Genomic DNA, 13,195 nt, shown 5'->3' on the forward strand with positions numbered 1-13,195 from the left:
GCGGGCGGCGCTCCAAGCGAGCAGCTGCAGGTGCGGCCAAAGCAGGAACCGCAGCTGTGCGAGCAGCCGGGACTCGCGAGCAGGGAGGGCGGCCTCCCGACCTAGGGGATTGAAACGCGGACCCCCATCTCCACGCCTCCAGAAGCATCGCCTCCAGAACCCCCGCCCGGGAACTAGAGGAGGCCCTGTTCCAGGTTGAGGCCGCGCTCCCCCACCTGGAGCCAAACCGCAGCCAGGCCCGACGCCTCCCTGGAACCCTGCTCTTCTTCTTTTCTACCTGCTGGGGAGGCGCGATGCCCTGTAAGATAAACACAGGCGACTCCAGTGAGAACACACAGCTGTTTACTCAGAGGTGCCCAGAGGAGTCGCCACCATCACTTGCATTTGGCGGGGACCCCAGGCAGACAGAGCAGTGGGAAGCTCCCAGGTGGAAAGGGAAGGCTCCAGGAGCCCAGACTGGGGGCTGCTGGCACCGGGAAGCTGGAGGAGGACTAACTAGAGATGGACATCTTATGTGATTGGTTTAAGAAACGTATTTGGCTTTCTCTGCTTGGACCTGAGTTGGAAGGGGAGTATAGATGTGGGGAGGAAAAAAAAAAAAAAGGAAGCTGGCAATCATTGACCCAAGTTCTGATGCCTGTTGCATTACTGGAATAAGGAGCCCAAAGTGGTGACTTAGGTATTTCAGCTTCCACGTTAAAGGAGCCACAGTCAACGTAGATCCATTAATTCTGGACATCTTTCCTTATTGGAAAGATTAACATATGCAGGTTAACTGTTCAAAGCTCTTCCACTGGGGGAAATTCCCATAACCACTGTCCTTTGGAACCACCCCTAAATGGGGCTAGAGTGCTACAGCTGTCTACTTTGGGGAGGTACCAAGCATATCATACAGAACCATGTATAAACTGGTCCAAATAATCTCTTCCTCAGTCAGCTAGTCACATGGAACTCCCCATGAGGCCACAGGTGAGGACTGAGAGAGAAAAGGCAATGTAGAAAGAGTACGGGTCATGGGAATCTTGCTTGTGGGACTTCCTTGCGTCTTTAGGTCCTACATGGGCTCAGTTTCATCTACAGAACTTCTTGATGATGGAGAGCTCCTGTGCACACCCAACTTTATAGTTTGATTGGTCAGGCTACACCCAATTCATCATGGGTAGTCAATCACATATAGCTTGATGGCCTATCGTCAAGTATTCATTCAATCTCTACTAAGAGTCCTGAACAAGCCAGACACTGTTCCTCAAAGGAGAATAGTAATTCACAGAGGATGACATAGCTATGCTCCAAGATCCTAAAGGTGTGTTCTGTGATTCACCTGACAAAGGCTCCATAGAGCATCACTATCTGTCACAGGCACTTTGGGCCTCTCAAATCTGTTGGGTCATGTGGCACAAGTAGCAGAGCAGCTTGCCTGCAGCTCAGACCTGTGCAGACCCTTCTCTTGCTCTGTGGGCACTCAAAACTGGCAGCCTTTAGGATAATTCAGAAAATGGGTCAAAGTAGCAGGCTCAAACGGGGTACACATTGTCTCAGACTCCAAGGAGGTCCACTAGGCTTGGTACCTCTTTATCAGTAGGAGAAGGGAGCAGATGCAACAACTTGTATTCCACATTGGAAAGTACATGTCAACATGCCCCAGACACTGGACTCCTAGAAACGTCACTAAGGTGGCCCACCTCTGAAATGTTAAGGGGCTTATTTCCACCCACTGATATACATGAGTCTTACCAAGGTGTCTAGAATGGTTGCAACTTCCTGCTTACCATGTCCAAATCAGCAGCATACCATCAGCATCACAGTGGACCAGGATGATGTCTTGGGAAATGAAGAAATATCAGTCTCTGTGAAGGAAACAGTGACAGAGGGCTGTATCCCTGAGATAAGACAGGGAAGGTGAATTTCCGGTCTGGCCAGCTGGAAGCAAACTGCTTCTATTGGTCTTTACTAACATGAATAGATAATACAGCATTTACCAGTTGCATAGCTGCATACCACCTGCCCCAGAATGGGTCAATTTTCTCCAACAATGAAAAGCAGGAACAGCAGCTAAACTGAAGTGACCATCTCATTAAGTTGACTAAAATCCACTGTCCCCAAGATCCATGTGCCCTTTGCATAGACATAGTTAAGCAATCCTTTAAAGAGAAAGAAATTGGCACTGAGACCACACAACGAACAAATGACAGACCAAGAATTCTGACTCCAAAGTCTAAGCCCAGGTCCTCACATCTTAACACCTCAGCGACTCTGTAATCACATCCAGTCGCCATCACAAATTGGACCTGCAGATTCATTACTAGGACTTAGTCTCAATTTTTGGTAAAGAAATTTTTTAAAATTCATCCTCTCTCAGATATGAAATAGATTGCAAAATAGGTGCCCCAAATATGATCCAATCCTGCAATAACTGATCTCTGATGGAAGTTTAACTCGTGACTGGCTTTCTAGATGGCGGTTTTGTAATGAATCAACATCCTTTTTTTTTTAACATCTTTATTGGAGTATAATTGCTTTACAATGGTGTGTTAGTTTCTGCTTTATAACAAAGTGAATCAGTTATACATATACATATGTCCCCATATCTCTTCCCTCTTGCGTCTCCCTCCCTCCCACCCTCCCTATCCCAACCCCTCTAGGTGGTCACAAAGCACCGAGCTGATCTCCCTGTGCTATGCAGCTGCTTCTCACTAGCTATCGATTTTACGTTTGGTAGTGTATACATGTCCATGCCACTCTCTCACCCCGTCACAGCTTACCCTTCCCTCCCCATATCCTCAAGTCCATTCTCTAGTAGGTCTGTGTCTTTATTCCCGTCTTACCCCTAGGTTCTTCATGACATTTTTTTTTCTTAGATTCCATATATATGTGTTAGCATACGGTATTTGTCTTTCTCGGCAGCGATGGGCGCGAGCGGCGGGACTGCCGGGGGACCGAGTTGTACGTCGCCCTCCAGCCTCGCGCCCGTGTACCCGCTTGGAGCCCCAGCTCCTGGGACTCGGGCCGCCGAGTCCGGCAGAGCTCTGGGAGGCGCTGAAGCGCTAGGCGAGGCTTTGACAACGACAAGGTCACTTGCAAACTGCCCGCCGAGAGTGAAAAGGGCTTCAACTCTGTGGCCAAATTGCACAACGTGAGGAGCTTGGAGGAAACACGAACTGTTTCATCCCGTAGACCGTGCACCAAGGCGAAAAGCCACTGCGGGAAAGGATGGGGACCCGGCTAAGGCCCAGAATTCTGACAGTGATTCGCGACATTTTATGACCCGTTCCTGGCTGTTCCTCCGCAGATAACAGCCGGTCATCTAAAGCAACCTCACACAAACAGGGACCACTCGTCCCCTTCACGAACGGTGGAGAGACTTCAAAAGCGAGTCCTCAGCGGGAGAGAGCCGGCCTTCCAGCTGCAGGGCCTGCGCGCCTTCCTCTTCCGAAGCTAGTGAGTACCTCCCTCAGCATCGACATTCAAGTGAAGCAGAAGATACTCCAGCTCTGACAACCTGTTTATTGATAGGTTACAAAGGATCACAAGGTAAAAATCACTCAGAGGAAAACACAAGTACTGTACCTGTGGCTAGGCCTTCACAGTGGAACTCAGAAGGAGCCTCATTCATGGAAGTGCTAGGAATTTGGGCCAAAAACCCAGCGCCCTCACCACGAAAACTTAAAACAAATGTATTCCCTTTTGTCATTATGCGAGAAGAGGGCCTCCTGTTTCCTCTGAAGAAGGAGGCACAAGGATAAGAAGCATCTTAATGGCATCACAGCAGCTGGACATCTACCATGTCACTGTACACCTACACGGCTGCTTTCCTAGAAGGATATTTGGCACTTCAGAAAGAGCAGAAACAGTTGTAAGGAGATGCAAGCCAAGATCCCAGGACAAAGATTAGCTGAAAGACCGAACATTAAAATGCATACCTATAATCCAGAGGGTAGACTTTGGGGGAAATACCAAGGAGTAAGGGATGAAGATGGTGATCACTTCTCTGATGATGTATTCTGAAGACGGGCATTAGGATGTTCTCCTAAATCTCTCACTGTTGAGATGTGGTTGTCTTATATCAGACTTTTGAACAAGTATCAAGACACCAGACACTTTTGAAGGCAAGAATTTTATAAAGTTACACTAAGGAAACTATTGAAAAAATGCCCAGTTCATCTGTCAGACGATGACCTTCATGTGCTTGAATATTGTGTTTAACCACATTGTATTAAAATTTTGCACTGTATCATGCATTGGTCTGAGTATTGCTTATAATAGAGTACTTTCTTTTTTTTCTTTAAGCCAAATGAAAGCAAGTGAGTCCTTTTTGTCTTATTGTCATCTCTATCAGATATTACTTATTACCTGTCTTTCAGGGAGATACTTAGTTGTGCCAGGAGTCACCTAAAATGAATTAGAAAGATATAACATCCTTCTTTTTTGGATAAAGAAGTGAGCAGTCTAGAGAATTTTATGCATATTTGCAAGGGGTTATTGAGATATTGGATGTGAAGTACTTAGGAAGACACTTACAGGAAATGCTTAACAAATGTGATTCCTCCTTCTGCCTTCCCTTAGGAAGAATGTTATCTTTCATCTTGTTCGGAATAAGGAGTACTCTTAGCATGAGCTAGAGGTGAAGGGTCTTTCTAGGTGACCAGAATTTCCTGGAGCAGCCTGGGGTCTAAGAAAGGTCTAAGATGATGCACGGAGGTGAAGGGAGTACCCATGCTTGTGCTTTTCCTGTGTTGAGTTCTTTGATCTAACAGGGGATATGTTCATTTACCGGATGTTAACGTTTGGAAAGGAAATATTTTCAAAAGCTACGGTTGAGGGACTTCCCTGGTGATCCAGTGGGTAAGACTCTGCGCTACCAATGCAGGGGGCCGGGGTTCAGTCCCTGGTCAGGGAACTAGATCTGCATGCATGCTGCAGCTAAGAGTTCGCATACTGCAACTAAAGATCCCGCGTGCTGCAACTGAGACCCGGCACAGCCAAAATAAATAAATAAAGTGCTTACCCATTAAAAAAAAAAGCTACAGTTGAATTATTGTCTTGCCAATATGTCACTTTAAATTTACCCCCAAAGAGAGGGAAACCTCTAGGCTGCAGAAACCTCAGTCTCACTTATACACACTTTCATGTCATCTTAAAGGATTGTATGGTTGTCTCCAGAGAAGTTAACACTTACATTACCAAAGATTTGTTTGTCTAATATGTTGGCATCTCTTCTTTTCTGAATTAATTTATTTTTATTTATTTATTTTTGGCTGCGTTGAGTTCTTCGTTGCTGTGCGCGGGCTTTCTCTAGTTGCGGTGAGTGGGGGCTACTCTTCGTTGCAGTGCACGGGCTTCTCATTGTGGTGGCTTCTCTTGTTGCGGAGCACGGGCTCTAGGCGCGCGGGCATCAGTAGTTGTGGCTCACAGGCTCTAGAGCGCAGGCTCAGTAGTTGTGGCGCACGGGCTTAGTTGCTCCATGGCATGTGGGATCTCCCTGGACCAGGGATCGAACCTGTGTCCCTGGCATTGGCAGGTGGATTCTTAACCACTGTGCCATCAGGGAAGTCCCTATGTTGGCATCTTTAAACAATGTTGAAAGAAGAATAAAATATTAGAACAAATAAGAAAAATCCTTAAAGGAGAACCTTTGTTAGACCTATAAATTTTATTTCAAAGACTTTATCCTAATGGAATTACCATGCATAATAGCTGATATTGTTTTTTTTATAAATTTATTTATTTATTTGGCTGCGTTGGGTCTTCGTTGCTGCACGCGGGCTTTCTCTAGTTGCGGTGAGCGGGGGCTACTCTTCGCTGTGGTGCACAGGCTTCTCATTGCGGTGACTTCTCTTGTTGTGGAGGCTTCTCTTGTTGCGGAGCATGGGCTCTAGGCACGCGGGCTTCAGTAGTTGTGGCTTGTGGGCTCTCTAGTGCAGGCTCAGTAGTTGTGGTGCACGAGCTTAGTTGCTCCGTGGCATGTGGGATCTTCCCTGACCAGGGATCGAACCCGTGTCCCCGGCATTGGCAGGTGGATTCTTAACCACTGCGCCACCAGGGAAGTCCCTGATATTGGTTTTTAAAAATGGAAATAACTTAAACATCCAACAAAGGAGATTTGTTAGTAAATTATTGTACCTCCAAATGACAAAATCATACATGCAACCATTAAAAATGATTTTTAAAATGTTGAATGACATAGAAAGATTTCCAATATTAAGTGGGAATAAAGTAGACAACTAAATAATATGTATAGTATGAGGCCATTTTTGTAAAATTAGGTATGCAGAGGAGAATTGTGTTAGATATATACACACCAAAGTGGGAATTATATTGAACCTATATGATAACGAAAAGCCATTAATAATAAGCAAATAAACTGAATTTATAGAAAGGAATTTGCTGTAAGGAAAAATGTTAAAAAAAAAAAACAAACAATTAACCAACATTTATCGAGTGCTATATGCCAGACCTATTATAAGTGCTTTTTTTTTTAACATCTTTATTGGAGTATAATTGCTTTACAATGGTGTGTTAGTTTCTGCTTTATAACGAAGTGAATCAGCTATACATATACATATATCCCCATATATCTTCCCTCTTGTGTCTCCCTCCCTCCCACCCTCCCTATCCCACCCCTCTAGGTGGTCACAAAGCACCGAGCTGATCTCCCTGTGCTATGCGGCTGCTTCCCACTAGCTATCGATTTTATGTTTGGTAGTGTATATATGTCCGTGCCTCTCTCTCACTTTGTCCCAGCTTACCCTTCCCCCTCCCCATATCCTCAAGTCCATTCTCTAGTAGGTCTGCATCTTTATTCCCATCCTGCCCCTAGGTTCTTCATGACCAATTTTTTTTTTTTTAGATTCCGTATATATGTGTTAGCATACGGTATTTGTTTTTCTCTTTCTGACTTACTTCACTCTGTATGACAGACTCTAGGTCCATCCACCTCACTACAAATAACTCTTAAGTGCTTTTACACATTTTATCTTGTCTAAACTTTGAAATGGTCTTAGACACTACTAATTTTATTTTACAGATGAGGAAACAGGCAGAAAGAAGTTAAAAATCTTCCCCAAGTTTGCATAGCTAACAAGTTGTAGATACTGGCTTGAACTTGGGAGGTCTGATCCCTGAGTCCGCATTGTTAACCACAATTCTGGCCTTCCTCCTACTTCCCTCTGCCAGCATAGAGTGTAGAAAGATCATGTGAACATTATCTTGAATTTCCCCAATCTAGCTCCATTTTTCATCTTTTTCCATCCTGCCCTGTGAAGTGGAAGGATTATGGAATAGACTATATTAACAGGCTCCTGTGTCCTCCAGCTACTGATTGAGTTTTGTCAATGGGGAGCATTTTGGAGAAGAAGGGAGAGAGACAGTGACGGTAGAGGGTTTATTTCTCTGGTTCTCTCCCTGCTGAGAGGCTAAGTGCTATGTCAGTCTACTGAAGGGTACTGTTCCTTTCAAGGGGCCTTCTATGAGACTCTTTCCTTCCGTTTTCCAGTAGCCATCTCATCTCTTTGGGCCTAGTGATGGCTAACTGCTGTGCTGTCTTGTGATTCCCCTACCCAACAACTGTTAAATAGTCCCTTTGTAAGTCAGCTCTCTCAATCATCCCATTTTAAGTGTCCTAGTTAGAATCCAAACTGATACAAGTCGTGATACCTGTTTTCAAAAAGCTGACATTGAGCGTTTCGGGTATACACCACATGAACAGGAAGGTTGAAGCTAGTATAAGAATAGATCCTCTGTAGGAGTAAGGTTGATGGTTACAAACTAAGATATTTTAAGTTGCATGTTCATGGCCACCTGCACATTATTCTATTCTCCATTCCTTATTTTCCTCTTTTAGACAGATTAGCTGTAGAGATATCTGTAAAGCATGCTGCAGGGTGATCAAAATGCTCTCTGAAGTTTTGCAATCTTGCTGTCATAAGTAATTATATCAAAGTAATTCTCACAGCAGTTTTCAGAGCAATTTACAGACCTTGTGACACACATGGTCATCGAATCATAGAGCATTTTATAGACAGCTCTTCATCTGGAACAGATTTATGAGGTCATTAGATAGGCCCTCTATAGAAACTGAGAAACAGGAAATAGAAGTTGAGACAGACTTGAGTCAAAACATTTGTATAAGGCTTCCCTGGTGGTGCAGTGGTTGAGAGTCTGCCTGCCGATGCAGGGGACATGGGTTCGTGCCCAGGTCCGGGAAGATCCCACATGCCGCAGAGCGGCTGGGCCCGTGAGCCATGGCCGCTGAGCCTGCACGTCCAGAGCCTGTGCTCCGCAACGGGAGAGGCCACAACAGTGAGAGGCCCGCATCCCGCAAAAACAAAAAAAACAAAAACAAACAAACAAAAATTTGTATAGACTCCTTATCTTCCACTCAAGATAACATAAAGCATAATATAATAACACAGTTCTTTCCCTGCTTTCTCAGTCCTCTAATATTGAGGCCCTTCTCGTTAACTGTTGAACTATTTCACAAGTCTGAGCAGAACAGACATTTTAGGACTTGCAGAAAAGGTGTGTCTACAGTCAAGCATCACAAGTCATGACCGGGTCACTCTTCCACTCCCTTGAGGCAGCTGCCTTCTTCTTTTGTACCCAACATGATTGATGGTGATAACATATAAAAGTTTCATAAAAACAAAAAATAAATATATATTTTTCTAAATTTGAGGCAAGGAGAGAGGCTTTCATTTTCTGCTCTGACAGCTCAGTTCTGACTCACACAGGAAGGGAAAGGGTTGGAGGAGGAGGTAGAGAATAAGGAGAAATTCTAGAAAGTTGCCTACACATAAAAGGAACAAGCCAGCAGATATAAAGGTACAGAACATCTTTTAAAGCTAATGCTGCATCTGCTAGTTCTGTCTATAGTTGCTTCCTTAACTACATTCAGATCTGTGCTTTCTATAAAATGCAAATAAATTCTGCAATACTTGGAAAGACTGATCTTATGAGAGTAATTGTGAGACTGGCCTGGCTGTCTACAATTGGTTGGCACTTAGTATTGACACTGATTTCCATATTCCTAGGGTTTACAGGGTAACCAGGATCTTGTGGGAGAACCCAGCACTGCTGACCACTGTGGCCTTTACTCAGGTCTCAGTCTGCTCCCTTTCAGTCCTTCTTTTCTCCTAAAGATCCCAGGGATTTAGCCTGGTTCTTCTCTTCTTTGGAAGATTCCTTCTCTGTAATGAAATGAATGGTACAGACAAAAAGTGTAATTGCCCTCTCTCTCTCTACTTTAATAGCTCCTCTGAGTTTTTTTGGTTTGTTTGTTTTTTCATTTGTCTGGTTTTTGTTTTGTTTTGAACCATGAATCATTTTTAAAATGATAATATGTTATAGAACTCCAACAGAAATTTGTGGATTATAATGTTACAAGGGGTATAGAAGTCACTGCAAACAAATTGTTTAAAGACATAAGCACAATTTCATTGTTTTAAAATATCATGTAAGTGTATCACAGAACAACCACAAACTCAATAATAAGCAATGTTAAAATAAAACAACAAAAGCATTTTCAAATCAGTAAAAGCCAAAGTTCTTGCAAGGATTTATGTAGCCATACATGATGGACTTCCCCATCCTTACCTCTACCCCTGCCACCCTCTGAATCTTCACCTGGAAGCCTCCCCTGCCCCAATATTGACAGGGCAAGCTCCCCCATTTCCTTCAGGACTCAATTGGCCCCTTCTTTGTGACAAAGTGAAAAATGGCCTGCTGGCAGTTAAACTATTAAGAGGGAATGGAATAGAGAGCCCAGAAATAAACCCACGCACCTATGGCCAATTAATCTATGACAAAGGAAGCAAAAATATAAAATGGAGAAAAGACACTTCAACAAGTGGTGCTGGGAAAACTGGACAGCTATATGCAAAACAATGAGATTAGAACATTTCCTCACACCATATACAAAAATAAACTCAAAATGGATTGAAGACCTAAATGTAAGACCTGAAACCATAAAACTCCTAGAAAAGAACATAGGCAGAACATTCTTTGACATAAATCATAGTAATATATACATATATTTTTAGATCTGTCTCCAAAGGCAAAGGAAACAAAAGCAAAAAAAGGGGAGGGGGAATCTAGTTACACTTAAAAGCTTTTGCACAGCAAAGGACATCACTGACAAAATAAAAAGACAACCTATGGAATGGGGAAAAATATTTACAAATGATATGACTGGCAAGGTTTTGTTGCCTTTCTCCTGAAAACCTTCCAATGGCTTCTTATCTTGGTCAGAAGAAATAGCAGAGTCGTTACAATTGGCCCCCAAGGCACCTCTAGGACTTCATGTTCTACCACTCTCCACCACGTGCATTCTGTTCCAGCCACGCTGACCGAATTTCGCTTATTAGAACCTACTAAGAATATTCCTGCCTCAGGACCTTTGCATTTGCTATTCTCTCATCTCAGAATGCTCCTTCCCCAGTATCCACATGGCTCTGAGTCACCTCCTTTTTGTTTGTGCTCCGGTGTCACTTCATCAGAGAGTCCTTTCCTGATTACCTTGTGCATAACATAGCACCCACCTTCATTATCCCTTTAGTTTTTTATTGCTCTTCATAGCACTTTCCATTACCTCATTTTTTAATTTATTCATGGTGTTTCTTCCCATTAGAATGTAAGCAGGAGAAGAGGGCTCTTGTTTGGCTACTATACCCCTAGTGTCTTAATAATGCTAGGCATCTTAGCAATAAAAATAAAATGTACAGTAAGATTACTTTGCAGCCGGCACACCGCTAAGGGCTTTATCCGTAGCATATAATTTCTTTTCATCCGTAGAGCCTATGTTTTCCGTGCTAGGCGCAGAGAGTGGCGGCCCTGCAAGAGCCCCTGGGGCAGAGCCGGGGGCAGCCGCTAGGAGACCGGGCGGGTGCGGCCTGCAGGTGTAGCTGGTAATCGACTCCGCCGGGGAGGAGGCCGCAGGGCGCCGCACCTCTTGGTCCATGGCGCATGCTCCGCTTCAGCGGCGGACCCTCTCAGAAGCGGCGGCGGCGCTAGGCCTGGGCGGTGTCTCCGCGGCACTTCCCGGCGGCCGGCTGCTCTGATTGGGGGCGCTGGTAGCCGGAGGCGGGAGCAGGCCCTGGCGTCCAGCCGTCACCGCCCCCTCCAGGTCCCAGCCGGGGACCCAGCCCCGCGAGCTGGCACTGCGGCTGTGGACAGCGGCCCGGGAGGATTGCTCCAGGTGAGTGCCGGCCCCGTTGCGCTGCCAGGTGCGGGTGCCGCAGCTTCGGCTTCCCCCCACGGGCTCTGAGGCCAGGGCCCCGCACCGCTTCCAAGGCTCATTCCAGCCGGCCCTGAGCCTCCGCACGCCGGCAGGACTCTCTGCGCTGGTCTCCGGCGCGTCTTACCTGGAGCACCTGTGGATGCCTCTTCTGCAGGTGGTCGCCCGAGGCATCTCGCGGTGACCCAGGAATTGAGGGCTGTCTTGAATTTGCCTGCTGTTTCCCAGGTGCCCTCGGGTTTCCTGGGCAGGCGCGGTCACCTCTGGGCTGCAGCGACACCCAGGATTTCTGATTCCCAGCTTCCCTCACCTCCTTCCTCCTTGTTCTTTACTCCTATTAACTCCCCCAGGCAGCCTGCAGACCACTCTAACTTGTTAGTCAAGGTGTGGTCGATAACGGTTTGACATCGGTCCTGGTGAATATCTTGGCGATACTATTTAACCAGTTGGCATTTTGCTTCCAGTACTTAACTTGGGTGAGGCTCAGTTTCCTGGAAAAAGGACCTAACGGTACTGCAGAGAGTTGTCGGAGGCATAATTAACATAGTAGGTCGGAAGCGCTGCCTGCGGAAGCCTGGAGCATAGCAGGAGATTAAATGGGAGCGGAAATTACTAGTGGTGGTGTTATTATTAGAAAGCTGAATGACAAGCTGCTTTGGAGCTTTTCTTCAGCCACTGAACTCTGGACTGCCCCGATCCCATTTTTCAAAATCTGTCTTGTGCATCTACACTTTGCTAGGTCCTGGGGGTTCAGAGTTGACTCAGATGCTGGCTCTGCCCTTGGGCTGGGGTAAAATGAAGACAGACAAGTACTTAATTGGATTGTTACAGTATAAAAAGGGTTGAGATAAAAGTTGCTAAGAGAGCCCAGCAAAGCACATTGCATGCATCCTGGAGGAGGCTTTTTCTCTTTTGAACTTCTCAATCCTCATCCTTATGACAATTACTGGACTAGTAGGTTGAAAAACTAGTGTTTTGTTGGAAGGAAAAATCAGCTGGGTGACATTTCCAGTTGAGTGGCTTCAGCTGTTATCTTCCTGGAGCTTCCATTGTGGACAGCTGGCCCAGGTCCCGGAGGATAGGCCTGAGTGGAAACGCAGATACTGCCAGAGGCTTCACTGTTTCAAATTGTGGTTACAGACTTTCACTTTTCTTTTCAATATACTCCTTATTCCCGAGTAATAATGGGCTTTTGGAAGGTTATATTTATAATAAAAGGTAGCCCGGAACTGTACAGCCCTTCGCAACCACTGTAGAGAAATACAAACTTATGAGTAAGCACAGTGGGCTTGCTTTGCCAGTAGAGACTCAAGATAACATCCCCTCCTGTCTAGAATTTCCAGGTTCACCACTGCTGGGAGAAATCACTGTAGCACCATCAAGAGATGCACCGACAGAAGGGAGTCAGTTCACTTTTGCAATCTTCTGAGAACCAATTTCTTAAGACTTGTGGAATACTCAGTTTAAGCCCAAGACTTAAAAACAGCTGTATTGTATTACTGACGTACAATAGCAGGGCATATTTAGAATGTACAACTTTATGTTTTGATATGTATACACATGTGAAACTGTGATACATTCAACATCATTAACCTGTTCATCACCCCCAAAAGATTTCCCTTTGCAATGCTTAGCTCCTGGACCTCGTCTCCCCAGGCAGCCATTGATCTGCTTTACGTCAATAGAGATAAGGTTGCATTTTCTAGAGTTTTATAGAAATGAAATCATACATATTTATTTATATGATCTGACTTCTTTCACTCACCATAATTGTTTTGAGATTCATCCATGTTATTTTACGTGCATTCCTTTTTATTGCTGAGTAGTATGTATATATCACAATATGTTGACCCATTCACCCATTAGGGGCATTTGGGTTTTTCCAGTGTTTGGCTGTTGCACAAGTCTTTGTATGGGTATACACTCATGCATCTTTTTGAATGATTATATTTATTTTGAAAAATG

At 44.9% G+C, this 13,195-nt stretch overlaps 1 protein-coding gene across 2 annotated transcripts in view; it reads left to right on the top strand.

Moving 5' to 3' along the window:
• The window catches only part of LIPA (lipase A, lysosomal acid type), a 158,783-nt gene that overhangs the window by 112,356 nt on the left and 33,232 nt on the right, over positions 1 to 13,195 (top strand). Inside the window, exon 1 of one of the 2 annotated variants that reach the window (XM_060034511.1) lies at positions 11,036 to 11,191. The exons of the other annotated variant lie outside the window; for it this stretch is intronic. The gene's annotated coding sequence lies outside the window, so the exon portion shown is untranslated. Of the gene's footprint in view, positions 1 to 11,035; positions 11,192 to 13,195 lie in introns of those variants that run through there. 2 annotated transcript variants of the gene reach the window in all.

Source organism: Delphinus delphis, chromosome 16 (assembly GCF_949987515.2).
Source record: "Delphinus delphis chromosome 16, mDelDel1.2, whole genome shotgun sequence".
In the NCBI taxonomy this organism is placed as follows: Eukaryota; Metazoa; Chordata; class Mammalia; order Artiodactyla; family Delphinidae; genus Delphinus; species Delphinus delphis.